Source organism: Oncorhynchus tshawytscha, linkage group LG03 (assembly GCF_018296145.1).
Source record: "Oncorhynchus tshawytscha isolate Ot180627B linkage group LG03, Otsh_v2.0, whole genome shotgun sequence".
NCBI lineage: Eukaryota > Metazoa > Chordata > Actinopteri > Salmoniformes > Salmonidae > Oncorhynchus > Oncorhynchus tshawytscha.
This window is the reverse complement of record NC_056431.1, coordinates 71133046-71160690: the sequence shown is the minus strand read 5'-3', so window position 1 is coordinate 71160690 and position 27645 is coordinate 71133046. Positions and strand designations below refer to the sequence as shown.

At 40.5% G+C, this 27645-nt stretch overlaps 1 protein-coding gene across 4 annotated transcripts in view; it reads right to left on the bottom strand.

Moving 5' to 3' along the window:
• Positions 1 to 26826, bottom strand: part of LOC112242962 (PTB domain-containing engulfment adapter protein 1) — a 166334-nt gene extending 139508 nt beyond the window's left edge. For all 4 annotated transcript variants that reach the window (XM_024410817.2, XM_042319954.1, XM_024410837.2 and 1 more), the window contains exon 1: positions 26706 to 26826. The gene's annotated coding sequence lies outside the window, so the exon portion shown is untranslated. The remainder of the gene's footprint in view (positions 1 to 26705) is intronic.
• Between the last annotated feature and the right edge of the window lie 819 nt (positions 26827 to 27645).

Sequence of the window (27645 nt, the reverse complement as noted above, 5' to 3'; positions counted from 1 at the left end):
ACAAGCATGTGACAGTGCTCTTTGCAGACGGGTGTGTTGCACTGAAAACACCAGCAGCTGACTTCTCTATCCTTTGCGCCTGGGTAGAGCTGGCACCTCTTCCTCTTCTGGCCCTGGCTCCTCTGAGTGGTGGGTAGAGCTGGCACCTCTTCCTCTTCTGGCCCTGACTCCTCTGAGTGGTGGGTAGAGCTGGCACCTCTTCCTCTTCTGGCCCTGACTCCTCTGAGTGGTGGGTAGAGCTGGCACCTCTTCCTCTTCTGGCCCTGGCTCCTCTGAGTGGTGGGTAGAGCTGGCACCTCTTCCTCTTCTGGCCCTGGCTGCTCTGAGTGGTGGGTAGAGCTGGCACCTCTTCTGGCCCTGACTCCTCTGAGTGGTGGGTAGAGCTGGCACCTCTTCCTCTTCTGGCCCTGGCTCCTCTGAGTGGTGGGTAGAGCTGGCACCTCTTCCTCTTCTGGCCCTGGCTCCTCTGAGTGGTGGGTAGAGCTGGCACCTCTTCCTCTTCTGGCCCTGGCTCCTCTGAGTGGTGGGTAGAGCTTGCACCTCTTCCTCTTCTGGCCCTGGCTGCTCTGAGTGGTGGGTAGAGCTGGCACCTCTTCCTCTTCTGGCCCTGGCTGCTCTGAGTGGTGGGTAGAGCTGGCACCTCTTCTGGCCCTGACTCCTCTGAGTGGTGGGTAGAGCTGGCACCTCTTCTGGCCCTGGCTCCTCTGAGTGGTGGGTAGAGCTGGCACCTCTTCCTCTTCTGGCCCTGGCTGCTCTGAGTGGTGGGTAGAGCTGGCACCTCTTCCTCTTCTGGCCCTGACTCCTCTGAGTGGTGGGTAGAGCTGGCACCTCTTCCTCTTCTGGCCCTGGCTGCTCTGAGTGGTGGGTAGAGCTGGCACCTCTTCTGGCCCTGGCTCCTCTGAGTGGTGGGTAGAGCTGGCACCTCTTCTGGCCCTGGCTCCTCTGAGTGGTGGGTAGAGCTGGCACCTCTTCTGGCCCTGGCTCCTCTGAGTGGTGGGTAGAGCTGGCACCTCTTCCTCTTCTGGCTGCTCTGAGTGGTGGTGGCATGGCTCTCTTTCATCACCCCACATCTTTCCATTGCCTCAGTTCTTCTGTGGAGATGGGAGAACCTTCCAGAAGGACAACCATCTCTGCAGCCCTCCAACAATTAGGCCTTTATGGTAGAGCGGCCAGACGGAAGCCACTCCTCAGTAAAAGGCACATGACAGCCCACTTGGAGTTTGCCAAAAGGCACCTAAAAGCACACATCTAACGTGGAGGACCATATCACTGGACAGATACTATAGAACATCTAATGTGAAGGACAATATGACTAGACAGATACTATAGAACATCTAACGTGGAGGACCATATGACTAGACAGGCACTATAGAACATCTAACGTGGAGGACCATATCACTGGACAGATACTATAGAACATCTAACGTGGAGGACCATATCACTGGACAGATACTATAGAACATCTAATGTGAAGGACAATATGACTGGACAGATACTATAGAACATCTAATGTGAAGGACCATATGACTAGACAGGCACTATAGAACATCTACTGAATGTTAAATGTATTACCTGTCAGGTATTTTAACTGTCTGTAATGTATAATCTTAATAATGTCTTAATATAAATTGTAATTGTTTGTAATGTCTTGTTAGTTCTGTGTTGGAAACCAGGAAGATTCACTGACGTTATGGCGTCAGCTAATGGGGATCCTAATACAATTCTAAAATAAAATTCAAAAACATGCACTAGTACACCAATGGGTTGACCTAAATGCATTTCTCTATCTAAAAATAAACCCTAAAGAAATAGGACAACATTACATTGTGGGTCATAATATTATTGAAAAATTCCATCATGCTCATGCATTCTAATATTGATTTAGAAGTATGATTCACTGTCTTTATAGTCGAGGGGGCGAGATTGTCAACTCCTGCTGCTTCTAATGACATGCATTATGCTAATGACACAAAGGACATATTTGTCTTCGTATAGTACATGACTTGTGACAAATGTAAGATATTTTTAATTTTTTTCATTTCACCTTTATTCAACCAGGTAGGCTAGTTGAGAACACCTTTATTTAACCAGGTAGGCCAGTTGAGAACACCTTTATTTAACCAGGTAGGCTAGTTGAGAACAAGTTCTCATTTGCAACTGCGACCTGGCCAAGATAAAGCATAGCAATTCGACACATACAAAAACACAGAGTTTACACATGGAATAAACAAAACATACAGTCAATAATAGAGTAGAAAAAATAAAATAAAAAGTCTATATACAGTGAGTGCAAATAAGGTAAGATAAGGGAGTTAATGCAATAAATAGGCCCTGGTGGCGAAGTAATTACAATATAGCAATTAAACACTGGAATGGTAGATGTGCAGAAGATGAATGTGCAAGTAGAGATACTGGGGTGCAAAGGAGCAAGATAAATAAATAAATACAGTATGGGGATGAGGTAGGTAGATAGATGGGCTGTTTACAGATGGGCTATGTACAGGTGCAGTGATCTGTGAGCTGCTCTGACAGCTGGTGCTTAAAGCTAGTGAGGGAGATATGTGTCTCCAGCTTCAGTGATTTTTGCAGTTCGTTCCAGTCATTGGCAGCAGAGAACTGGAAGGAAAGGCAACCAAAGCAGGAATTGGCTTTGGGGGTGACCATTGAGATATACCTGCTGGAGCGCGTGCTACGGGTGGGTGCTGCTAAGCGAGGGCCAACCAACGAGAGCGTACAGGTCGCAGTGGTGGGTAGTATATGGGGCTTTGGTGAAAAAATGGATGGCACTGTGATAGACTACACCCAATTTGTTGAGTGACAACTTTGATTGCAAGTCGCTGTTCAATTAGTCACCACGGGAAACTTCTGAAGGCGATTATGTCCATCTCACATGGACATAATCAGACCATGAGAAAGAAGGTTATCTGGTCTGATGAAACCAAGATTGAACTCTTTGGATGGAATGCCAAGCATCACACCTGGAGGAAAGCTGCTCATCCACTGTGACCCAGTCGCTGGAGATGAACCTTCCTCTACAGTTTGCCAGGAAAAGATATCACACATACCAGTTCCTCTTTTCGGTCCGTTGCTTCTCTGAACACTCTGGTCCTCTTGTCATCAAGCATCAAGTAGCAACGGATATCTTCCGACAGACATGGTGGCATTGTACATCGGATCCTACAGTGGATCCAAAAATAGCTCCCGTGTGGAAACGTCCCACCTTTTCTCCATGCCGGCAGGGACAGTTAAACTAATAAAGGCCTTTACTTCCTCTTTGTTGACCTCTCTCCACTCTGTCCTTTTTGCTGTCGCTTTTCTCCGTCCTTCTAAATTTGTACACTTTAGGATCTCCTCAATGATGTTGTCACTAATGAACTGTTGACCCCGGCACTGGGCAGCTACTAAGAATGTTATGGCTTCTGGTCCTGCCTTTAGTGGGGGGGAGGGGGTGTTCACTCCAGTTCACTCCTTTCACTCAATAAGTTAAAAAAGGAGAAATTGAAATAGTGATTAATGAACATTTAAAAACAATATATTTAATAAATATTTTATTAATTACTTAGATTTTATTGTTGTAACAAAAAATAAAGGTTTGTTTGTTGAGTGCAATGCAGTGAATTCCATATTTGACCCAAATATTAAAACTTAGGGTAGTGATATAAGAAATGAAAAAACAAAATTAGGATGTTAGAACATTAAAGACACATTATTTAATGAATTCCTGGAATATTAGATGATGACAATTTTTTTTCAGGGGGGGGGGGTGTCAATACAGCAACAAATAAAAATAATAGGCCTGGATCATTTTGACCCGCCATATGCATCCTAGGGTTAAGAAATAAATGATCCTAGGGTTAAGAAAGAAATGATCCTAGGGTTAAGAAAGAAATGATCCATACAGAACAGGAAAATCCCTCCATGAGTGGTTGGAAATTAAATGGCCAGAAACCTATTCTCCTGCTATACACATCATAAAAGCTTTTATACAAGATATTAGAAAAGTAGAAAAGATTGGCTGCACTTAGCTTTTCAACAACCTTTCACCATGATTCATCAATTTGCCTTTTGATTTTACGCTATAGCCCAACTCTTGTTTTAGCAATGTTTATTTGGGGTTGTGTAGGGGGGGGTCGTGCATCGTATCGAGGGGCGATACCATCGTATATCACAATGCTTTGTGGGTACATAATCACAATAGGACAACGGTTGACATCGGCACAACCCTACATACCTCAGTGGCAGACGTGCAATTCAAACGGAACACCTCTTGTGAGAGCATCTAAGTAATCCACTGCATGCAAACTCTGAGTCCCCTGAAGGAGTGGAACTTAGCACTTTAGCACTCAGCTCATTGGTGAGTGAGGAGTCATGTGCCCCAGAGGATAATGTTATAGTTAGGGCTGTAAAGGTTTTTTGATACATTTTTAACACAGTTCGTTATTTTGGCGCCGTTAATCGCATCTTCCGCACAGACCCTTTTAAGCACACCACACAATACCCTCTGCCAACGCTGTGTTTCTCAGCAAGCAGCAGTTGATGCAGTGCTGTCTGTCTCTCTGCACTATGCACACAGTTTGGAGCAAGTTCAACCATGAACTTATTCCCAGGCGTTTCTTTAGATAACAGAAAAAACATAATTTGCACAGAAGTAGATGGCTAGCTAACCAAAATAATGTTTACAATGCCATGGCTGAATGCCTCGATTCAACTCTAATTTCCCACAATGATTTTAAATCAGAACTAATCAGAACGGGACATCTATTCCATTAGCTACTGTTTTGGGGTGTAGTTCTCAGGTCAAAAGATTTAAGCAAATTATCCCAGTTCTTGTAGTAGCAGAGGTCATGTTAACTCTCTCTATAATTCACCTTTATCCACTTTAAAGAACATGGATAAGTAGCCTAGGCTAGATCTAATAGCTGTATGATATTTTACATGAACTCAAGGCTAGAGGTCGACCGATTATGATTTTTCCACGCCGATACCGATTATTGGAGGACATAAAAAGCTGCTACCAATTAAATCGGGCAATTTTTTTTTTTTTTACATACACATATATATATATATACACACATATTTTTGTAATAATAACAATTGCAACAATACTGAATGAACAATGAACACTTTTATTTTAACTTAATATAATACATATTATGGGCTTTTGGATGGGTGTTCGTAAGGTGATTCCACAGGTTGGTGGTATTTTTTGATTTAGCTGTTGCTGACCCCTTGCTTACATCTTTATCACAAATAAGACGCCTTGCTTTCCCTGGTGCCAATTCCATGTAATAGTCCCACACTGGTGCTCTGCTTTTCTCTGCCATCTGTAAAACACACACACAGCTCTGAAGTGACAATGATACTGAAGAGTCTGCTTAGGAGACAAATACTTTCAACTGTTTGAATAAAATAGAGTTTAATTTACCTGTGATGAATGTTGAAAACAAAAACTGTAATTTCTATATGAAGGAAATCCAATTTTAATAATTGGCATGGTAAGAATTGACTACCAAAGTACGAGTCATAATTCCCATGACATCTTCTAGCAAAATTGGAAAAGCGGTTCTTTCATTCATTTATTCCATAGGATATTTTTAGATTCACTTCAAATAAGGTCTGTGTTTCGTGTAGGCTTACACCACCTTGCCAATTTTACAACTGTGTAGATATCCATTGGACAAGGTAACTCTGATTGTTATTGGCTAAATATAAGCAAAGATCTTTTTTTTTGTAGAATGGATTTATGAAAATATTTTGACAAACGTTACCTTATCCTAGTGAGATTTACACGGGTGTCAAAACGCCGAGGCGGTTTAAGCCTGCACGAAACACAGACCTTATTTGAATTAGATCAAGACATTCTCTATGGAAGACATGAACGGTAAAATAACGAAGGAACCCATTTCAAGTTCAACCGCAAGTTATTACAGGAATTATAACGCATCGACTATTTCTCTCTAAACCATATACCTTTGACTATTACGAGCCTGCTGCTGCCTACCACCCCTCAGTCAGACTGCTCTATCAAATATCAAATCATAGACTTAACTATAATAAACACACAGAAATACGAGCCTCAGGTCAAATCCGGAAACTATCACTTCGAAAACAAAACGTTTATTCCGTTCCGTATTTTATCTAACGGGTGGCATCCATGAGTCTAAATATTCCTGTTACATTGCACAACCTTCAATGTTATGTCATAATTACGTAAAATTCTGGCAAATTAGTTCGCAAAGAGCCAGGCGGCCCAAACTGTTGCATGTACCCTGACTCTGCGTGCAATGAACGCAAGAGGTGACACAATTTCACCTGGTTAATATGCCTGCTAATCTGGATATATTTTAGCTAAATATGCAGGTTTAAAAATATATACTTGTGTATTGATTTTAAGAAAGGCATTGATGTTTATGGTTAAGTACACATTGGAGCAACGGCAGTCGATTGTTTTTTATAAGATTAGGTTAATGCTAGCTAGCAACTTACCTTGGCTTACTGCATTCACGTAACAGGCAGGATCCTCGTGGAGTGCAATGTAATCAGGTGGTTAGAGCATTGGACTAGTTAACTGTAAGGTTGCAATGGTTGGATCCCCTGAGCTGACAAGGTAAAAATCTGTCGTTCTGCCTCGTTCCGTCATTGAAAATAAGAATGTGTTCTTAACTGACTTGCCTAGTTAAATAAAGGTGTAAAAAAAATAATAATAATACAAAAAAATATATTGGCAAAATCTGCGCAAAAAAAATACTGATTTCCGATTGTTATGAAAACTTGAAATCGGCCCTAATTAATCCGCCATTCCGATTATTCGGTCGACCTCTAACTCAGACTTAACTGTTTTTATTGTCTTCTGTGGAATTCATTACTTTGTTGGATAGGTTTAACACCAGAACCATGGGCCAACGACTGCTGACATTTGATTTTGTAAAAAAAATTAAAAAGAAGAAGAACAATTCCTCCAGCTCGTTCCCGGACTTTTCCTAAATGTTTCTATTTAACATTGCTCAGAAGTCAGAATTTTGAAATCACAAACAGAAAAGTTTTGAGAGCTTTTTTAGGAGTTGTTTTCACACCTATTTCTACCTTAAGGGGCCAAGACAAAAGCGCTGTTAAGACGTTGGTATCCAGCTAGGTGCTAATGTGTCTCTCTCGCCTCACTGAATGAATGTCGTAGGCTAAATGAATGAATGGGCAAAAGAAACGGATAATTGTGCACTTTAGTTCACAATTTAATTTCAATCAGGCCTAACTGAAGAAAAAGGAAGGTGAACAGGTTGATTTAATTTAGAACAGTATAAAAATTATGACGAATTGTGGCCATTGTGACATTAGGAGCAGAGAGAAGAAAAGACGAGATGTGATTGGTTCATGCGTAAAGATATGGGTACGGTAACAATACAGGGTCAATACAATTAATAAATGACTATCGTTTTCATATCTTGTCATGAATATATATTTTCACAAATACAGTGGATTCGAAAAGTATTTAGACTAATTGACTTTTTCCACATTTTGTTACATTACAGCCTTATTATAAAATGGATTTATAAAAAAAATGTCCTCATCAAGCTACACACAATACCCCATAATAACAAAGGGAAAAAAAAATTATTTGCACATTTATAAAAAATAAAAAACAGAAATACCTTATTTACATAATTATTCAGACCCTTCGCTATTAGACCCGAAATTGAGCTCAGGTGCAACCTATTTCCATTGATAATTTTTTTAAGTTAACCTTTATTTAACTAGGCAAGTCAGTTAACTTCTCTAGGGTAGGGGCCAGCATTGGGAATTTTGGATGAAAAGCATGCCCAAATTAAACTGCCTGCCATAAAAGCTAGAATATGCATATACACTCTGAGGTTTCTAGAACTGTTTGAATGATGTCTGTGAGTATAACAGAACTCATATGGCAGGCAAAAACCTGAGAAAAAATCCAACCAGGAAGTGGGAAATCTGAGGTTTGTAGTTTTTCGACTCTTGCCCTATCGAACACACAGTGTCTATGGGGTCATGTTGCACTTCCTAAGGCTTCCACTAGATGTCAACAGTCTTTAGAAACTTGTTTGATGATTCTACTGGGAAGTGGGGCCGAATGAGAGGGGAATGAGTAAGAGTTCTGCCAGCAGCCATGAGCTCAGTCTCACACGTTCACGTGAGAGCGACCTGCGTTCCATTGCTTTTCTACAGACAAAGGAATTCTCCGGTTGGAACATTATTGAATATATATGTTAAAAATATCCTAAAGATTGATTCTATACATCGTTTGACATGTTTCTACGGACTGTAACAGAACTTTTTGACATTTCGTCTGCTCCTAGTGTACGCGCTTCGTGACTCTGGATTTGTTTACAAAACGCGCTAACAAAAGTAGCTATTTGGACATAAATGATGTACATTATCGAACAAAACAAACATTTAGTGTGGAACTGGGATTCCTGGGAGTGCATTCTGATGAAAGTCATCAAAGGTAATTTAATATTTATAATGCTATTTCTGACTAATGATGACTCCAACATGGCGGATATCAATTTGGCTTGATTTGTCGTCTGAGCGCCGTACTCAGATTTATGCATGGTTTGCTTTTTCCGTAAAGTTTTTTAAAAATCTGACACAGCGGTTGCATTAGGGAGAAGTATATCTTTAATTCTGTGAATAACACTTGTATCGTTTATCAAAGTTTATTATGAGTATTTCTGTAAATTGACGTGGCTCTCTGCAAAATCACCGGATGTTTTGGAACTACTGAACATAACGCGCCAATGTAAACTCAGATTTTTGGATTTAAATATGAACTTTACCGAACAAAACATACATGTATTGTGTAACATGGAGTCTTATGAGTGTCATCTGATGAATACCATCAAAGGTTAATGATTTTTGTGACCCTCTCTTTGGCTGGAAAAATTGTTGTGTTTTTCTGTGACTTGGCTCTGACCTAACATAATCGTTTGGTTTGCTTTCGTCGTAAAGCCTTTTTGAAATCGGACACTTTGGCTGGATTTACAACAAGTGTATATTTAAAATGGTGTAAAATACATGTATGTTTGAGGAATTTTAATTATGGGATTTCTGTTGTTTTGAATTTGGCTCCCTGCAGTTTCATTGGCTGTTGACAGGGGACGCTTCCGTCCCACGTACCCTAGAGAGGTTAAGAACAAATTCTTATTTACAATGACAGCCTACCTATCATCCTTGAGATGTTTCTACAACTTCATTGGAGTCCACTTGTGGTAAATTCAATTGATTGGACATGATTTGGAAACGAACTCACCTGTCTATATAAGATCCCATAGTTGACAGTGCATGTCAGAGCAAACACCAAACCATGAGATCAAAGGAATTGTCAGTCTGGCTCCTAGACAGGATTGTGTCGAGGCACAGATCTGGGGAAGTGTACCAAAATTTCTGCAGCATTGAAGGTCCCCAAGACCACAGTGGCCTAAATCATTCTTAAATGGAGGAAGTTTGGAACCACCAAGACTCTTCCTAGAGCTGGCAGCCTAGCAAAACTGAGCAGTTGGGGGAAAAGGACCTTAGCAGGGAGGTGACCAAGAACCCAATGGTCACTCTGACAGAGCTCCAGAGTTTCTCTGCGGCAATGGGAGAACCTTCCAGAAGGACAACCATCTCTGCAGCACTCCACCAATCAGGCCTTATGGTAGAGTGACCAGACTGAAGACACTCCTGAGTAAAAGGCACGTGATAGCCCACTTTGAGTTTGACAAAAGGCAGCTAAAGACTCTCAGAACATGAGGAACAAGATTCACTGGTCTGATGAAACCACGACTGAACTCTTTGGCCTGAATGCGAAGCGTCACATCTTAAGGAAACCTGGCACCATCCCTACGGTGAAGCATGGTGGTGGCAGCATCATGCAGTATGGATCTTTCTCAACAGAAGGGACTGGAAGACTAGTCAGGATCAAGGGAAAGATGAATGGAGAAAAGTGCAGAGAGATCCTTGATAAATGTGCTTGAGTGGCCCAGCCAGAGCCCGGACTTGAACCCGATCGAACATCTCTGGAGAGACCTGAAAATATCTGTACAGTGACGCTCCCCATCCAACCTGACAGAGCTTGAGAGGATCTGCAGAGGAGAATGGGAGAAACTCGTCAAATACAGGTGTGCCAAGCTTGTAGCGTCATACCCAAGAAAACTTGAGGCTATAATCTCTGCCAAAAGGTACTTCAACAAAGTACTGAGTAAAGGGTTTGAATACTTATGTAAATGTCATATTTCAGATTGTTTTTGATAAAATATATTTTTTAAATAAAATAACTGTTCTGTCATCATGCGGTATTGTAGATTGATGATATATATTTTTAATCCGTTTTAGAATAAGGCTGTAACGTAACAAAATGTGGGAAAAGTGAAGGGGTCTGAAGACTTTCTGAAAGCACTGTATTTATTTATGCAATTCATTCTTTACAACTTAGTTATGCCTATTTATCAGCATTGGCGCTCATGTTCATGGCAAATTATTTGACCGTGCGCCTTGATAGTTTATATCATTCTCTTTAACGTTTTACTTTGTAAAAAGAAGAGCTGTTACTGGACTGTATAATTTACTCTATTACTAATCAAAAGGAAAACATGCTCTGTGTTGCAGGAGGCCTATAGAATAATGAAACAAATATATCCTTGACTCTATCCGAGTTGATGAGCAAAGGGAAACAAACTATGCCAGCCAACATAGCTGGCCCATTGAAACAACACCTAAACTATTCCCAAACTCATTTCACACCTAATAAGAGTTAGCCTAAAGACAAGGCAGGGAAAGGAGCACCACTTTATCAAATCCTCCTTCAGATTTGCATGCTGGTAAAACGTTTTGATTTATATATAGTATCAGTATGTGCATATTCTGCAGTTTCTATGACACTTACCTTTGTCAAATAACTCTCCTAATTCAAGAGGTGCAGCTCTATTTCCAAATGTCACTTTTTCCAAGAATATCCGCACTGTCCATGCCTTCAGCACATGGCCACTCCACTGTCCATGCCTTCAGCACATGAGCACTCCACTGTCCATGTGTTCAGCACATGAGCACTCCACTGTCCATGTGTTCAGCACATGACCACTCCACTGTCCATGTGTTCAGCACATAACCACTCCACTGTCCATGCATTCAGCACATAACCACTCCACTGTCCATGCATTCAGCACATGAGCACTCCACTGTCCATGTGTTCAGCACATGAGCACTCCACTGTCCATGTGTTCAGCACATAACCACTCCACTGTCCATGTGTTCAGCACATAACCACTCCACTGTCCATGTGTTCAGCACATAACCACTCCACTGTCCATGTGTTCAGCACATGAGCACTCCACTGTCCATGTGTTCAGCACATGAGCACTCCACTCTCCATGTGTTCAGCACATGAGCACTCCACTGTCCATGTGTTCAGCACATGAGCACTCCACTGTCCATGCATTCAGCAAATGGCTACTCCACTGTCCATGCATTCAGCACATGAGCACTCCACTGTCCATGCATTCAGCAAATGGCTACTCCACTGTCCATGCATTCAGCAAATGGCCACTCCACTGTCCATGCCTTCAGCACATGGGCACTCGTCCCGGCAGCTAAACACTTGCACATGAGTACTGGCTCAGGCTATTAAGCAAATACTAGTAACATGATGAACTTAAAATATGCTACTGTTTTATATTGATATACCTTTTCTAATTTCCACAATTTTTCTTTAGACCTGCCCAAACAAAATGATAACGGATCTCCTTGTGATGGATTTGACCCTTGAACTAGTGGTTTTTAACTTATAGCCTAGAACCTTCAAACTCAACTCTGGACCTCAAAGCCAGTTCCACTGCATTATTCCCCTGCAATCAGGAACTGATTTAGACCTGTGACACCAGGTAGGTGCAATTAACTATCAGGTAGAACACAAAACCAGCAGGCACCGGACCTCGTAGGGTAAGAGTTGAATAGCCTTGGAATAGAGTAACAAAAACAAATGAAAATGTTATTATATTCTTTAAAATAATTGTTATTCTCTATTCTAATGTTACCTAAGACCATCATAAACACAACCAAATGATTATTCTTCCAATAGCATATATGAAAAGTATTCATTAGGCCCTGTGTATGCTAATAGGCTGCCCGACAACGTTCTCTAGCAGATACTTATAGACTGAATGTCCCGGCTGTTCCAGTGTTTAACGCTCTACCTCACATCATTGCCCTCAGGCAACAGAAAACCTTTTTGCCCCTCACCCCCATATATATATATTTTTTTACCATTTCTACACATGACATTATGTGATGACATGTCTGTAACCAATCCAATGAGTTAATTACATTTACATGATTAGCTCAATCAGATAATATTAATTACGGAGAAAGGATTTTATAGAATAGCATGTCATATCACTTAATCCGGCATAGCCAAAAACACGACACTTAGAATATGTGTCAGCTTGAGGACAGTGACAGCAAAGAAAAACTGACCCAGAATCAGGTTTGAGAGGCAGTGAAATACAAGTTCAGGCCCACCTTGTAAAAATAATGCTTTCTACTCATTTATATTTCACATTATAAATGTTCTGAAAATATGAGATTTTTCTTGGTGTTTTAGTACCGTTATGGCACAGCGATAAAACAATTATATGTGGGGGGGTAAAGTGTTTGTATTTTTTACTATTAAAGGCCTAAATCTTCCAAAAAATAGGATGGACTATTTATTTTCATGAAAAACCTAAATGTGTGCAGTAGAGGGTTAAAAGCCCTATGTTCTTGTTATTCATAGAGACAGTTATTTTCTCATATAGTCAGCCCTCTAATAAGAAATTGGGAGAACTAATTTAAAATGCCTTAATTAAACATTGGGAGCATTACTAGCTAATAAATGTAATAGTACGTTACAGTGAAGTTTGTGTTGTTTATGGTCCTGTTAAAAACATTCTGATACAGAAGGTTTTGTGTTTCCGTCCATTAAAGTCGAAGCATAGTACAGTATGCCTGTAACTCAATGCACTGCTTTTTAAATGAAAAAAATATTTTAGGGACAAATTTGAGCAAATTCAAAAGTTGAGATTAATTGCGATTGACTTCAGAAAATCATGTGATTAATCGTGATTCATTATTTTTACAGTTTGACAGGCCTAGTTAGAATCGCACTTTAATTCTGTCGCTCAAATAAATATTGTATCCGGAGCAAAAGGAACTCTCCCAAATCCTTAGTGGGACAACACTGAGAAAGGAAGTCTTTGATTCTGTCAGCCATAGGGTTGCAAAATTCGAGGGACATTGGTTTTCTCTGGTTTTCCAGAAATCCTGGTTGAAGGATTCTGAATGTCCAGTTTATTCCCTCCTGATTCCGGGAATCTTCCAACTGTGATTTTGTGAAAAACAGAGAATTTATTGAAAGTTCCCAGAATTCTGCAACCCTATTCAGCCAGTTGATGACGTCTAACACCCTTAAAGACGAAATGTGTACCTTTGTCAGGTGAGAAATACAATTGCAATATACAACGTTGGTACAACTTGACTTCACACGCTCACACAGCCCTTGGTTTTGACAGTAAATAACATTTGACTATAAACAATCATCTTCAGTGAGCTAACCATACTATTAAGCCTGTAGCCTATACTGCAAAGATGACCCTGATCCATTCAGAGTTCAATACAGAAAATATGTTTTGAGAAAATCATGCGATAATCGCTTCGAACATCAACCATGAATCAACTGATCCAAGGATAGAGAAAGGATGCTCAGAGTTTTGAATCAACACCCTGATCTGCAGGCCTCGAGAACTGACAAGTCAACTGTGAGCATAAACAACAGCATTAAACAGAGTAAATACGTATTATTTTGGCACGAGGAGGCAGCATTGTAATGGTTACCCTATAAATCTCATTAGTTTTTATGTGGATTAACTTTATGAGGGCGTCTGCCTGGGAGTTCTCTCTAGCCTTGACTGATTGAGGGAACCAGAATGAATAACTTACTTATCGGACCTAAGTTATGTATCACACCGTCTGCAGCCTTGCCAAAATATATGACCCAAAGACGTTTCAGGCCTGCCATGATGAGATATGCAGTCTGGCCCATTGAGGACGAATGGAGCTATCAGCCCTTTCCCCCTAAAGCACTAAACAAACCAATAAAATACAGATAATTCCCCGATTCATTACGAGCAGTAGGATACTACAGGCATGTTGTCAGAAGCGATGAAAAATGCCAAAGCGCCGCGAGGCTGGGGAGCTTGAAAATGAATGGGAAATCAAGACTAATGAGTGTGATATGAATGGCACCCTGCTAGAAATAAAAGAGACATAAAAAGTCATTACAGAATCATGTGGACATTAAAAGCTGCCATTTTGCGCATAGTGTGATATTTTCACAAATCGATTCCTTCTCAGAAGCTCTCTTTGACAAAAATAGAAAGAGAAACTTTTCAGAAATACATGCCGGTCATTTCTCAAGGGGTGTTGGTCTACAAAAGACATGCCTTGCTGTGTTTCCAGCAGTCGTAATGTCAGTGCCAATGCCAGACTGTTTCTTAGCTCTGCTTAGCTGGGTTCTGTGAGCCGTCAGCTCCGAACACTGTTCGTCAACTCCTGTGGAGCTGAACGAAGGGAATGTCTGCCAGGCTACCGTGAATGCAGACACTTGACACGTAATCCACTCCACGATGGGTGGCTAAGTAATAAAGTTCTCACACTATACCACAAGAGATCTGAGAACTAAAAACTCAGAGCCGCCTTTACAAGGTCTGTTTGAGTAAAAAAGAAACATACCAGCGAAAAAAATGATGTTTTGAGGGCAACACAATTACAAGGGAACAAGAGATAAAAACACTCAACCTTTGAATCCAGATCAAAACAGATCTAACACAGCATAGATTGATCTTACACAGCATAGATTGATCTTACACAGCATAGATTGATCTTACACAGCATAGATTGATCTAACACAGCATACATTGATCTTACACAGCATAGATTGATCTAACACAGCATACATTGATCTTACACAGCATAGATTGATCTAACACAGCATAGATTGATCTTACACAGCATACATTGATCTTACACAGCATAGATTGATCTAACACGGCATAGATTGATCTAACACAGCATACATTGATCTAACACAGCATACATTGATCTTACACAGCATAGATTGATCTAACACAGCATACATTGATCTTACACAGCATAGATTGATCTAACACGGCATAGATTGATCTAACACGGCATAGATTGATCTAACACAGCATACATTGATCTAACACTGCAAAACAGCCTCAAGCATAGCCTTAATGCACTTAATACTAACCATAACAGAAATGAGATAGACATGTGAATCCTTGGAAAAAGCTGTTTCTGATAAGGAAGTGTAGGGAAGGTTGCAGCTTCTGGTATAGCAGAGATGTACAACATAAATTAATCCAGAACAGGCAGCCATCTTGAATCCTAACTAGCTAATTGTGCAATGCTATGTTCCATATTCTATTACCTCAATTAAAAAAGCAATAACACATTCATCAACAAATTATATTTTGGAGACTGTTATTAATTAATTCAAAAGTATAACTATGTCCACGATGTGACTGTTTGAAACTCATTGATATTCAACTGCTGTGAGTTTGTTTTGACAATAAGTGGTCGACATTAAAACAGTGAAAAGAGGTGAACGTTCTTTCTTGATGTGATTTACAACACAACTCAATAAGATTATCATTGATGACATAAGCAGCTTGTAAATAAATGGTAGCAAAACTTTTAAATGGTAGCAACTTCCTCGCAAATAAACAAAAATATACAGGCAAAATGTAAAATGTTGATCCCATGTTTCATGGGTGGAAATAAAAGATACCAGAAATGTTCCATATGCACAAAAAGCTTATTTCTCTCAAAAGGCCACTCTAAAATGTGAAGTTTTGTCACACAACACAATGCCACAGATGTCTCAAGTTTTGAGGGAGCATGCAATTGGCATGCTGACTGCAGGAATGTACACCAGAGGTGTTGTCAGAGAATTGAATGTTCATTTTTCTACCATATGCCGCCTCAAGCATCATTTTAGGGAATTTGGCAGTACGTCCAACCGGCCTCACAACCGTAGACCAAATGTTACCATGCCAGCCCAGGACCTCCACATCCGGCTTCTTCGCCTGTGGGATGGTCTGAGACCAGCAACCCGAACAGCTGATGAAACTGTGAGTTTGCACAACCGAAGAATTTCTACACAAACTGTCAGAAACTGTTTTACAGTTCCCGCCAATTTCCAGCAACTTTGCACAGCCATTGAAGAGGAGTGGGACAACATTCCACAGGCCACAATCAACAGCCTGATCAATTCTACAATTAACAGCCTTATCAATTTAACTTCATGGCGACTACTCTAACTTAGTTATAGTGGTGGGATTGGCCTTAGCATGGATTCAAGATGACAGTAAACATCAGGGTTAAGGAAGTAAAAGACATCGTAACATCTCAAAAATACAAAACATTACACTTGAAAATGTGGGAATTTGTTTCTCTCAAAACAAGCAGTAACAAACTGTTTATAGGTTCAGTTGGTAGTGCATGATGCTTGCAACGCTGGGGTTATGGGTTCAATTCCCACAGGGGACCAGTATCAAAATGTATTAACTCACTACTGTAAGTTGCTCTGGATAAGAGTGTCTGCTAAATGTGAAAACTGTGCAACATTTATCATGTACTTCCTCTCTGCCTTAGCTGTGAATTGACTACTACACCATTCTGACCTGTGACAGTAGGCAGTGCTCCTCCAAAATGGTCATGAATGGAAAGGTCTGCAGTGTTTAATATTTTAGGCTACATCCAATTCTAATCTCTGTTAACCCAGGAGGTTTAATCTCACAGAATTTGTTCAACTGCGAGATTAACTTCTGTGTTCATACAGAGAGTTGTGGCAAAAACAAAGTCCCCCCCCCCCCTATTCGTGTGGGCTCACTTGAGGTGAAGCAGTGTAAAAACTGTCTTCACCCAATCCTGATATGTCCAAATAACCTGGAACAAATGCTGATCTCAAGCACCCCATTCAGCCCTGGCAAATTCTCTTGGTCTAAACACAGAATATGCCCACAGGAGATTAGGACCAACCAAATACACATAGTATGCCATTATAGGTTCTGAGACATTCTGCATGAGAAAATTATGGATTTAGTAAGCAGGTTGGTCCCATCTCAACAAGCTTATCAAAATTGCATTTACAGAAATTACACATGATTGGAAGTTTTTTTTGGAAAGGCATTCTTTTCTGATAAATCTGCTGTTAAAAGTTAAGTGACTGAAAAAAAAACAAATGTGTGCAACCTGAGGCTAAGTGTTGTCATAAGAGACAGGGCAGGTGGATTTGGAATCCATTTAAACCTTCCATTGCACAGCGTATCTTTGTTTACAAACTACTGCCCACACATCCTATGGCGTTCTGCATTAGCATCGAACAGCCCCCGTGATATGTAGTTGTTCAGGGAAGCTAGAAACCATTATACACAGGCAGTTAGAAAAGCCAAGGCTAGCTTTTTCAAGCAGAAATTTGCTTCCTGGAACACTAACTCAAAAATGTTCTGGGACACTATAAAGTCCATGGAGAATAAGAACACCTCCTCCCAGCTGCCCACTGCACTGAAGATAGGAAACACTGTCACCACTGATAAATCCACTATAATTGAGAATTTCAATAAGCATTTTTCTACGGCTGGCCATGCTTTCCACCTGGCTACTCCTACCCCGGTCAAAAGCACTGCACCCCCCACAGCAACTCGTCCAAGCCTTCCCCATTTCTCCTTCTCCCAAATCCAGTCAGCTGATGTTCTGAAAGAGCTGCAAAATCTGGACCCCTACAAATCAGCCGGGCTAGACAATCTGGACCCTTTCTTTCTAAAATTATCTGCCGAAATTGTTGCCACCCCTATTACTAGCCTGTTCAACCTCTCTTTCGTGTCGTCTGAGATTCCCAAAGATTGGAAAGCAGCTGTGGTCAACCCCCTCTTCAAAGGGGGGGACACTCTTGACCCAAACTGCTACAGACCTATATCTATCCTACCCTGCCTTTCTAAGGTCTTCGAAAGCCAAGTCAACAAACAGATTACCAACCATTTCGAATCTCACCATACCTTCTCTGCTATGCAATCTGGTTTTAGAGCTGGTCATGGGTGCACCTCAGCCACGCTCAAGGTCCTAAACGATATCTTAACCGCCATCGATAAGAAACATTACTGTGCAGCCGTATTCATTGATCTGGCCAAGGCTTTCGACTCTGTCAATCACCACATCCTCATCCGCAGACTCGACAGCCTTGGTTTCGCAAATGATTGCCTCGCCTGGTTCACCAACTAATTCTCTGATAGATTTCAGTGTGTCAAATCGGAGGGTCTGCTGTCCAGACCTCTGGCAGTCTCTATGCGGGTGCCACAAGGTTCAATTATTGGACTGACTCTCTTCTCTGTATACATCAATGATGTCGCTCTTGCTTCTGGTGAGTCTCTGATCCACCTCTACGCAGACAACACCATTCTGTATACTTCTGGCCCTTCTTTGGACACTGTGCTAACAACCCTCCAGGCAAGCTTCAATGCCATACAACTCTCCTTCCGTGGCCTCCAATTGCTCTTAAATACAAGTAAAACTAAATGCATGCTCTTCAACCGATCGCTGCCTGCACCTACCCGCCTGTCCAACATCACTACTCTGGACGGCTCTGACTTAGAATACGTGGACAACTACAAATACCTAGGTGTCTGGTTAGACCGTAAACTCTCCTTCCAGACCCACATCAAACATCTCCAATTCAAAGTTAAATCTAGAATTGGCTTCCTATTTCGCAACAAAGCATCCTTCACTCATGCTGCCAAACATGCCCTTGTAAAACTGACCATCCTACCAATCCTCGACTTCGGTGATGTCATTTACAAAATAGCCTCCAATACCCTACTCAACAAATTGGATGCAGTCTATCACAGTGCAAACCGTTTTGTCACCAAAGCCCCATATACTACCCACCATTGCAACCTGTACGCTCTCGTTGGCTGGCCCTCGCTTCATACTCGTCGCCAAACCCACTGGCTCCATGTTATCGACAAGACCCTGCTAGGTAAAGTCCCCCCTTATCTCAGCTCGCTGGTCACCATAGCATCACCCACCTGTAGCACGCGCTCCAGCAGGTATATCTCTCTGGTCACCCCCAAAACCAATTCTTTCTTTGGCCGCCTCTCCTTCCAGTTCTCTGCTGCCAATGACTGGAACAAACTACAAAAGTCTCTGAAACTGGAAACACTTATCTCCCTCACTAGCTTTAAGCACCAACTGTCAGAGCAGCTCACAGATTACTGCACCTGTACATAGCCCACCTATAATTTAGCCCAAACAACTACCTCTTTCCCTACTATATTTATTTAATTTATTTATTTATTTTGCTCCTATGCACCCCATTATTTTTATTTCTACTTTGCACATTCTTCCACTGCAAATCTACCATTCCAGTGTTTTACTTGCTATATTGTATTTACTTTGCCACCATGGCCTTTTTTTTCCCTTTACCTCCCTTATCTCACTTCATTTGCTCACATCGTATATAGACTTGTTTTTCTACTGTATTATTGACTGTATGTTTGTGTATGTGTTGTTGTATGTGTCGAACTGCTTTGCTTTATCTTGGCCAGGTCGCAATTGTAAATGAGAACTTGTTCTCAACTTCCCTACATGGTTAAATAAAGGTGGGAAAACCACAAAAAAACACACAGGTCTAATGAAAACTAGTCTAACTAGTAAAAATAGGTTCTTACAGTCCCCACAACCATTTTGTGATTTTGTTTAAACCATAGGGGAAAGATCTGCAATGCAGGCTCGACTGAATCGAGACACCAATATAGACCTGACATCATATAACCATGATGACATTCTGCATTTTATTAAGCTTTACATCACCTTTGACACCAAACTATTAAAAGTTTATTCATGTTACTGTCAAAGATTAGGGGTAAAATAAATAATTACAACGCTTATATTTAGTTGCTTCGTTAATACACTGCAGTTTACAAGGACATGTGTGAGGAAAATGTGCTGCAGAGTGAACGTTCAATTCCAAATATGCATGAAGTCAACAAGAGTCATTTTATTAAAGGTCGCTATAAGTCATTGTAAATTTGACAGTGGCCCAAATGAGAAAATTACTGGCCAGGGCCAAGATCAAATGAAAAGCTAGTTTTGCACGCAGAATTTAAATCGTTGGTGATCTCATGTTTCATTTGCAGTCTGGGCCAGTACCTTTTATAGCCTACCATAAAATCTGATATTTACACTGATTGTTTAGAAAACCAAAATAAAATCACCCCCCCCCCCTCAATGATGACATACATTATAGCCTATATTAAACAATTTCAAATGTAATGTTCCCCTCCAGAAATGTGCCCAATAACATATTGATTAAAATCTTTGGGGCTTGTACATGGTCCATATTATCAGGCAGTTGTGCTATTTTAGAAATAAGCATTATCACCTGTCTGATGCAGCATGGTGGCTACATGACTGAAGCATGATCACCTGTCTGATGCAGCATGGTGGCTACATGACTGAAGCATGATCACCTGTCTGATGCAGCATGGTGGCTACATGACTGAAGCATGATCACCTGTCTGATGCAGCATGGTGGCTACATGACTGAAGCATGATCACCTGTCTGATACAGCATGGTGGCTACATGACTGAAGCATTATCACCTGTCTGATGCAGCATGGTGGCTACATGACTGAAGCATGATCACCTGTCTGATGCAGCATGGTGGCTACATGACTGAAGCATGATCACCTGTCTGATGCAGCATGGTGGCTACATGACTGAAGCATGATCACCTGTCTGATGCAGCTGGGATCCCCCTCTTTTCAGTAATTACCATCCAAACTGTTGTATTTTCCCGAGATTGCATTTAGGAATGTTACGCAGTGACTGGGATTATTAGAACACATTTCTTTCTGAGCAGCAATCATCTATATGAGGAGTTGCTGCTCTTTTCACCCAACAGTTGATGTTCAGCTGATAAATGAACGACTTCGGGAATTAATCTGTTTTTTAAACAATTATATAGTGCTAGACTACAGAATAGCATTATTACAATATTCACTTTGTATTTAACCAGTGATTTGTGTAAATAATGTTCATGTCTTGACAAGCAAGCAGCTCCATAGTGTAGGCCTTTGTAAACCTTTCTTTGTTATCAATGACTTAGCTGTGTCTGATATGAACAAAGACTGGAAAGCACGTGGAGGACTGTTGAACGTGTGTGCCGATGTTCAACTCTGAATTAATGGACATCCCGCCTCCGCTGAGACGGATCTGGTACGAGTACCCAGAACCTAGCCTACTGAGGTGGGGCTCACTCGAGACCGAGAGGGAAGGTCTTTGACACAAAACTATTTAGGCAACAGGGATCTTGATCCAGGAGGGGACTGAATGTCTCTGTTGTAACCAAAAAGCTGATCTTGACATCTAGCCAAATGCATAACTTGAGCCCCGAGCTGCATACAATTGGTTTGATACATCTTAGATTTCTTATAGTTATACTTAACTTGTAATTATAATCAGTGGCATAGCAAGCTGCCACTGTATTACAACGCTCTAAGAATTCATTTCTGGTTGCTCTGGTATGGTCTCACAAATTATGAAATCCTACAAAGCCATTTCCCTGCTGACGTTGGTGGAACACCAGAATCTATGCGAAGTGATATATTGTGTCTCTGACCGCCCTTGTACAGTGGTCACCACTTCCTTGGAGATCAAACTGTTGAGAGCTTGTTTTTAAAGGACATCCCGACAGTCTGGCTGTGCTCAGAGAATATTGCACATTTAGTACCAGACCAAAGAATGTAGCAGTACACATGAAATACGTTAATAACAAGGACATTGTAAGATATTTAATTAACATATTTAAAAAGGTATAATGCTTATTTACTTGTCATGTATGAGCTGTTAAATGTCTTATTATACAGTGGATAACATATATATTTACACTGAGTATACAAAACAATAAGAACACATGCTCTTTCCATGACACAGACTGACCAGGTGCATCTAGGTGAAAGCTGTGATCACTTCTTGATGTCACTTGTTAAATCCACTTCAATCGGTGTAGATTAATGGGAGGAGCCAGGTTAAAGAAGGATGTTGAAGTGCCTTTGAAAGTGTTATGGTAGTAGGTTCCAGGCACACAGGTTTGTGTGAAGAACTGCAACGCTGCTGGGTTTTTCACCCTCAACAGTTTCCTGTGTTTATCAAGAATGGTCCACCACAAAAAAGGACATCCAAACAACTTGACACAAATGTGGCGAGCTTTGGAGTCAACAAGGGCCAGCATCCCTGTGGTTCTTTACTTCATTCACAATACCTTTTTTCTATGAGGTCATGAATATTAGAATGTTTTCATTCCAACATGATTTCACACAAAATGGATTTTCAGAAATGTACTACTCTTTTACAACTCAGTCTGTGATTGTTTTACAATGCTTTCCTAATGCAAAGTATTTGTACAGAAGTAGAAAACACACAAAAGTGCAGTCAATTGAGACATTAAGAAAACATTGACAGTGAAAATACATTATAAAGTGTGCCTGGGAGTTGAGCAGTATTATCTTTGATACAGTATTATCTTTGATACAGTATTATCTTTGATACAGTATTATCTTTGATACAGTAGCTCGGGTGGTTCTAAAAGACTTCCAGTTCCATACATTGTTTGAATAACAAAGGGTCCCATCACAGCTTGGAAAGTCTTTATTCAATAACAACAATGCCCATCTGCCTGGAACAGTTAAGACAAAATACTTTATAATCACTGAAGGGGGAATATTACAGGACCTAATAACTTTCCACCACATCATTGGCAAGGGGCAATGATTAATTGAGATGTGTAATAAGTGCAGAGAGGATTAATTCACTAATTACGTCTGAAATTCAAAGCTTTGACATTTCAGGGAGTCAATGCACAAGTCAAGCAAGACAAAAACATCAAAAGTCTCTGTTTCACTGACTTGCTCCTGCCACACACTGTCCTCCATTAAAGAAAGAACAATTTAGACACGTCATTATTGCCTGCTAGACATGATATTAGTTATTAGCATTGCTTTGAGATGAGTGCAGGTTCTCCACTGAGTGTCCATCACCTTTTAAGTTTACCTCAATTACTAGTCACATCAGGAGTGGGCCTATTTGGTTCAAGATATATATTTTTTCTGTTATAAGGATGGGGTTAAAAGTAAACTCTGACCAATAGAATGCAGCAGTAAGTGATAGAGGCAGCTTCCAGGCTTGGAGTGATGGAGATTTCAGTGAGATCTCGGTGACAGTGAGGGATAGTAAGCATCGGCTGAATGCGATGATGTTATCAGTCCGCGTGAGTATGGTCTAAGACTCAGACAGACTGGAAAGACCACTGAAAGTGTTGACTGAGTACACTGAGGAGAATACTGTTGTTGCTGTAAGGTTAGGCAAAGGGAAATCCTCAACCCTGGCACAATGGCTAAGTGACAAAACTATTAAAGATGCATTATAAATGTTTTTGTATCATTTCAGTCAGTAGTTTTGAAAGCAGTGGTAACAAGCCAAAACGGGTACCCGAAGATTGGCCAAATCCTCCATTTCTTATATGTTACGTCCTGCAATTCTTTTTTTTAAGATCCTGCAATTTGTTTTTGTTATAAATTCGAATTTGTACAATGTATTATGAATTATTTGTAAGTGTTTAAGATCCTGTCCATTCTCTTTAAGTCAATATCAATTAGTCACTGAATAAAATGTAATTTTGATGACACAGCATTCTCTAACATTTAAAATATCAAATGAAAGAAAATCCATCAACTTACCATAAAACATTTAGGCTTGTCAAGACTAAGATCTAAGGAGCAAGAGGCAGAAAATGGCAGCTTTGAGTTAGCCTATACGCTGATGATCAGATAGAATGTTATTCTGCACACTCTACGGTTGAGTCAATCTAGATCAGATAGAATGTTATTCTGTACACTCTACGGTTGAGTCAATCTAGATCAGATAGAATGTTATTCTGCACACTCTACGGTTGAGTCAATCTAGATCAGATTGAATGTTATTCTGCACACTCTACGGTTGAGTCAATCTAGATCAGATAGAATGTTATTCTTTACACTCTACGGTTGAGTCAATCTAGATCAGATAGAATGTTATTTTGCACACTCTACGGTTGAGTCAATCTAGATCAGATAGAATGTTATTCTGCACACTCTACGGTTGAGTCAATCTAGATCAGATAGAATGTTATTCTGCACACTCTACGGTTGAGTCAATCTAGATCAGATAGAATGTTATTCTACACACTCTACGGTTGAGTCAATCTAGATCAGATAGAATGTTATTCTGCACACTCTACGGTTGAGTCAATCTAGATCAGATAGAATGTTATTCTGCACACTCTACGGTTGAGTCAATCTAGATCAGATAGAATGTTATTCTGCACACTCTACGGTTGAGGCAATCTAGATCAGATAGAATGTTATTCTGTACACTCTACAGTTGAGTCAATATACCAAACCTGTGTCAACCTAAATTACTGTGGGACTTCCTCCCTATAGTCTACTGCACTTCAAACAAGTGCCATTGCAGACACAACACACATCTGACTGACGGTGCTTGACTTGTTTCAAATGCATCCTTCACAGAACTCCGCATGACTACGTACGGTATAGTTCAGTGGAACGTTCCTAAACCCAGCAAAACTGTGAGGACACATTGTAGCCTTAGCCTACATGCCAGTTCAGGGGTTTTAGCTGAATAACATCTTGTTTTTATGACCTTAATTTAACTATGCGCTCCAATCCTACCCAGTGTTCCATGACCGCTTCTACTTCTCTCGCGGTCATGGAGGACCACTGAAAATTGAAAGAAAGATCAGTTGGCTCTCTGCTTTATCCTGGGCTTTAAAGGCTCATTCACAATGATTTGCAAAAGGGGTAGAATTCATTGTGTAAGAGCCTAAAGGCATTGCACATGGCATCAAGACAGGTTTCAGTTGCTCACAATGGAAACATTGTTTGCCCAGATACATTAGGCTAAATATCCTTGTTTCTCAGGTAATGGTCACTGTAACAGACAATGTTTGGTAGGTGGACATGTTTCTAATAAAACAGTCAATCAATCGAATCGAATCAAATCAACGTTTGTTGGTTGCGTACACAGATTTGCAGATGGTATCGCAGGTGCAGCGAAATGCTCATGTTTCTAGCTTTAACAGAGCAGTAATGGCTATACAATTCATCAAATTCCCACAGACACTACAATACTACTTCAGAGATCAAAACATACATCAATGGAAATGGTGTATGAGACATGGTCGGTGAAAAAGACACAGACAGCATCATGCAGTACATTAACCATGTGAAATATGACCACAAAAAGACATGCCACATGTCCTCTAGTGGACAGAGTTCATTTTGGCACTGAGAGCAATAAACAGTTCTCTTGGAGGTAAACGTGGACTGCATGTCCTCTCCATTCGGAGCTCCTCTTTTGCCTCAGGGTGAAAACTACAGTGCCTGCGGTATCTCTACACTGCCCCAAACACTGGAGGACAAATTGGGGTGGCAGGTAGCCTAGTGGTTAGAGCGTTGGGCCAGTAACTGAAAGGTTGCTGTATCGAATCCCAAGCTGACAAGGTAAAAATCGGTCATTCTGCCTCTGAACAAAGTAGTGTTCCTCAGTAGGCCGCCATTGTAAATAAGAATTTGTTCTTAAACTGACTTGCCTAGTTAAATAAATAGAAAATAAATCCAAATCTTTGGCAAAATGCAAAAGACTCCCCCCATGGATGAAATAGTGCAAAGTAATGACCAGTATGAAGCTGCTGAAGGTACCATGGTGAAAGTGTGAAAAACAGAGCTTACTCAGTGACAATGACAACTGCAGTCACAAATATCTGAAATAAACATACAACATCATCAATATTGAAATAGGTCCTAGTAGTATATATTTTTTTGTTTTCATTTTTTTTCATCAGCTGTTTAATGAAATGTACAATATGTATGGCAATTACATATTCTCTGAAAGTCTGAAACATCGATAAGCAACTGTTTTTAAGCAGTATGGCTTACCACAGTGAAATGACAATGTAACACCGTTACAACTGGTAATAACACCGTTATATTATATCTGGTCTTTATAAACTGCAATAATGAAAATGTACCTTCCGTGTGCACTGAAATACGGTGTCTAGGTGGCTTGATTTATGCATGCAGTTGTGAAACATGATTCCAATAGACGAATTGCAAATATGTAGCATTGCACTCAATACAGTATTGCCTTCTGTCGTTATGTCTACCAACAGTAAAACTTAGTGCCACTTGACGCTCGCATCCACGCTGAAGCAAATAAACCTGCCTGTCCGAGTGCGCGCTACAAAGTTTATTGTCAACATCACGGAGTAACGTTGAGAATATGTGAAAATAGAATGGACCTATCCGCACTACAAATAAATTGATAGCAAATGTAGAAAGTTCGACATATTTTGCACTTGCAAGAAGTTCATTATTATTCTTTACTAGGCTGCGCGGACGTGTTTTGTACAGAAAACAACAAAAAGGCTACACAAACATGCGACTCGATCAACATCCAAACACAAAACTATTGAAACAAGTGTAGGCTAATCCAATTCCAAAAACGTATGAAAATAATATGAATTGACTTACATTACAACACGACAGTTAACGGGCTGTCCTGAAAGATGGTCCTCAGCGATACCACATCAAACCACCCTCTCATGCCCTCATCTCAACACACATATGGTGGAAAAGTTTAGTGACGTCAACGTACTCGGGTTAACGTTGCAGATCTACTGGAAGTGCCAGCAAGCTGCACATTTAAAGCGACAGATCATGGGGTGATAAATTGACATACATCTGGACATCAAGTGCCACCTTTCAGGGTGATTTTTTTGCAGCTAGAAAACGTGCAAAAAAACAAACAATTTCCACATACAATTAACTAATTATAATTGGTAGAGTCTCTGTTTGAATTAGTCAATGTAGTTTTTCAACCAGATCTCCCGAACTTACAGACCTAAGAATAGTTTAACTAAAACTTGCCTCACCTCTCCTCTAAGGTCTCTATCATGTATCAACTACCTCTCTGAGGACGGCCATTTGATTATTAAAAAGTAGGGCCATAGGTCCCTGAAACACTGATTGTTCTATCTTTCTACATTTTGTATTTTGGATATTACACCCGATGATCTCATATTGTTGTTAACACATTAATTCAGATTCCATTATAGTTGAAAATCGCATTTCAAAAAGAGTACTCACAGAAAGCGTGCATCAGGCCATTATTTCTTATTCGTGAAATGAGGCCCTGCATTAAGAGTACAGAAGAGCACGGCTCCACCATATCCATCACCATCACAGCTCATCACACCAGCAGTCAAAAGAAGACTCGCATGAAATGTCTGTGAAATATTGATGGCAGAAATGTTCAGGTGAGGCTTCTCTGACTGAGGCTGATATGAAGGTCCATCAGCATGGAAATTGCTTCCATTTTGATATGACTTTCAGATTTAAAACATCTTTTGCCACAGATGCTGAGAGCAGAGGCCTGTTCCCTGTTGGGTTTTCTGAGTGCGAAAGGTGGAAG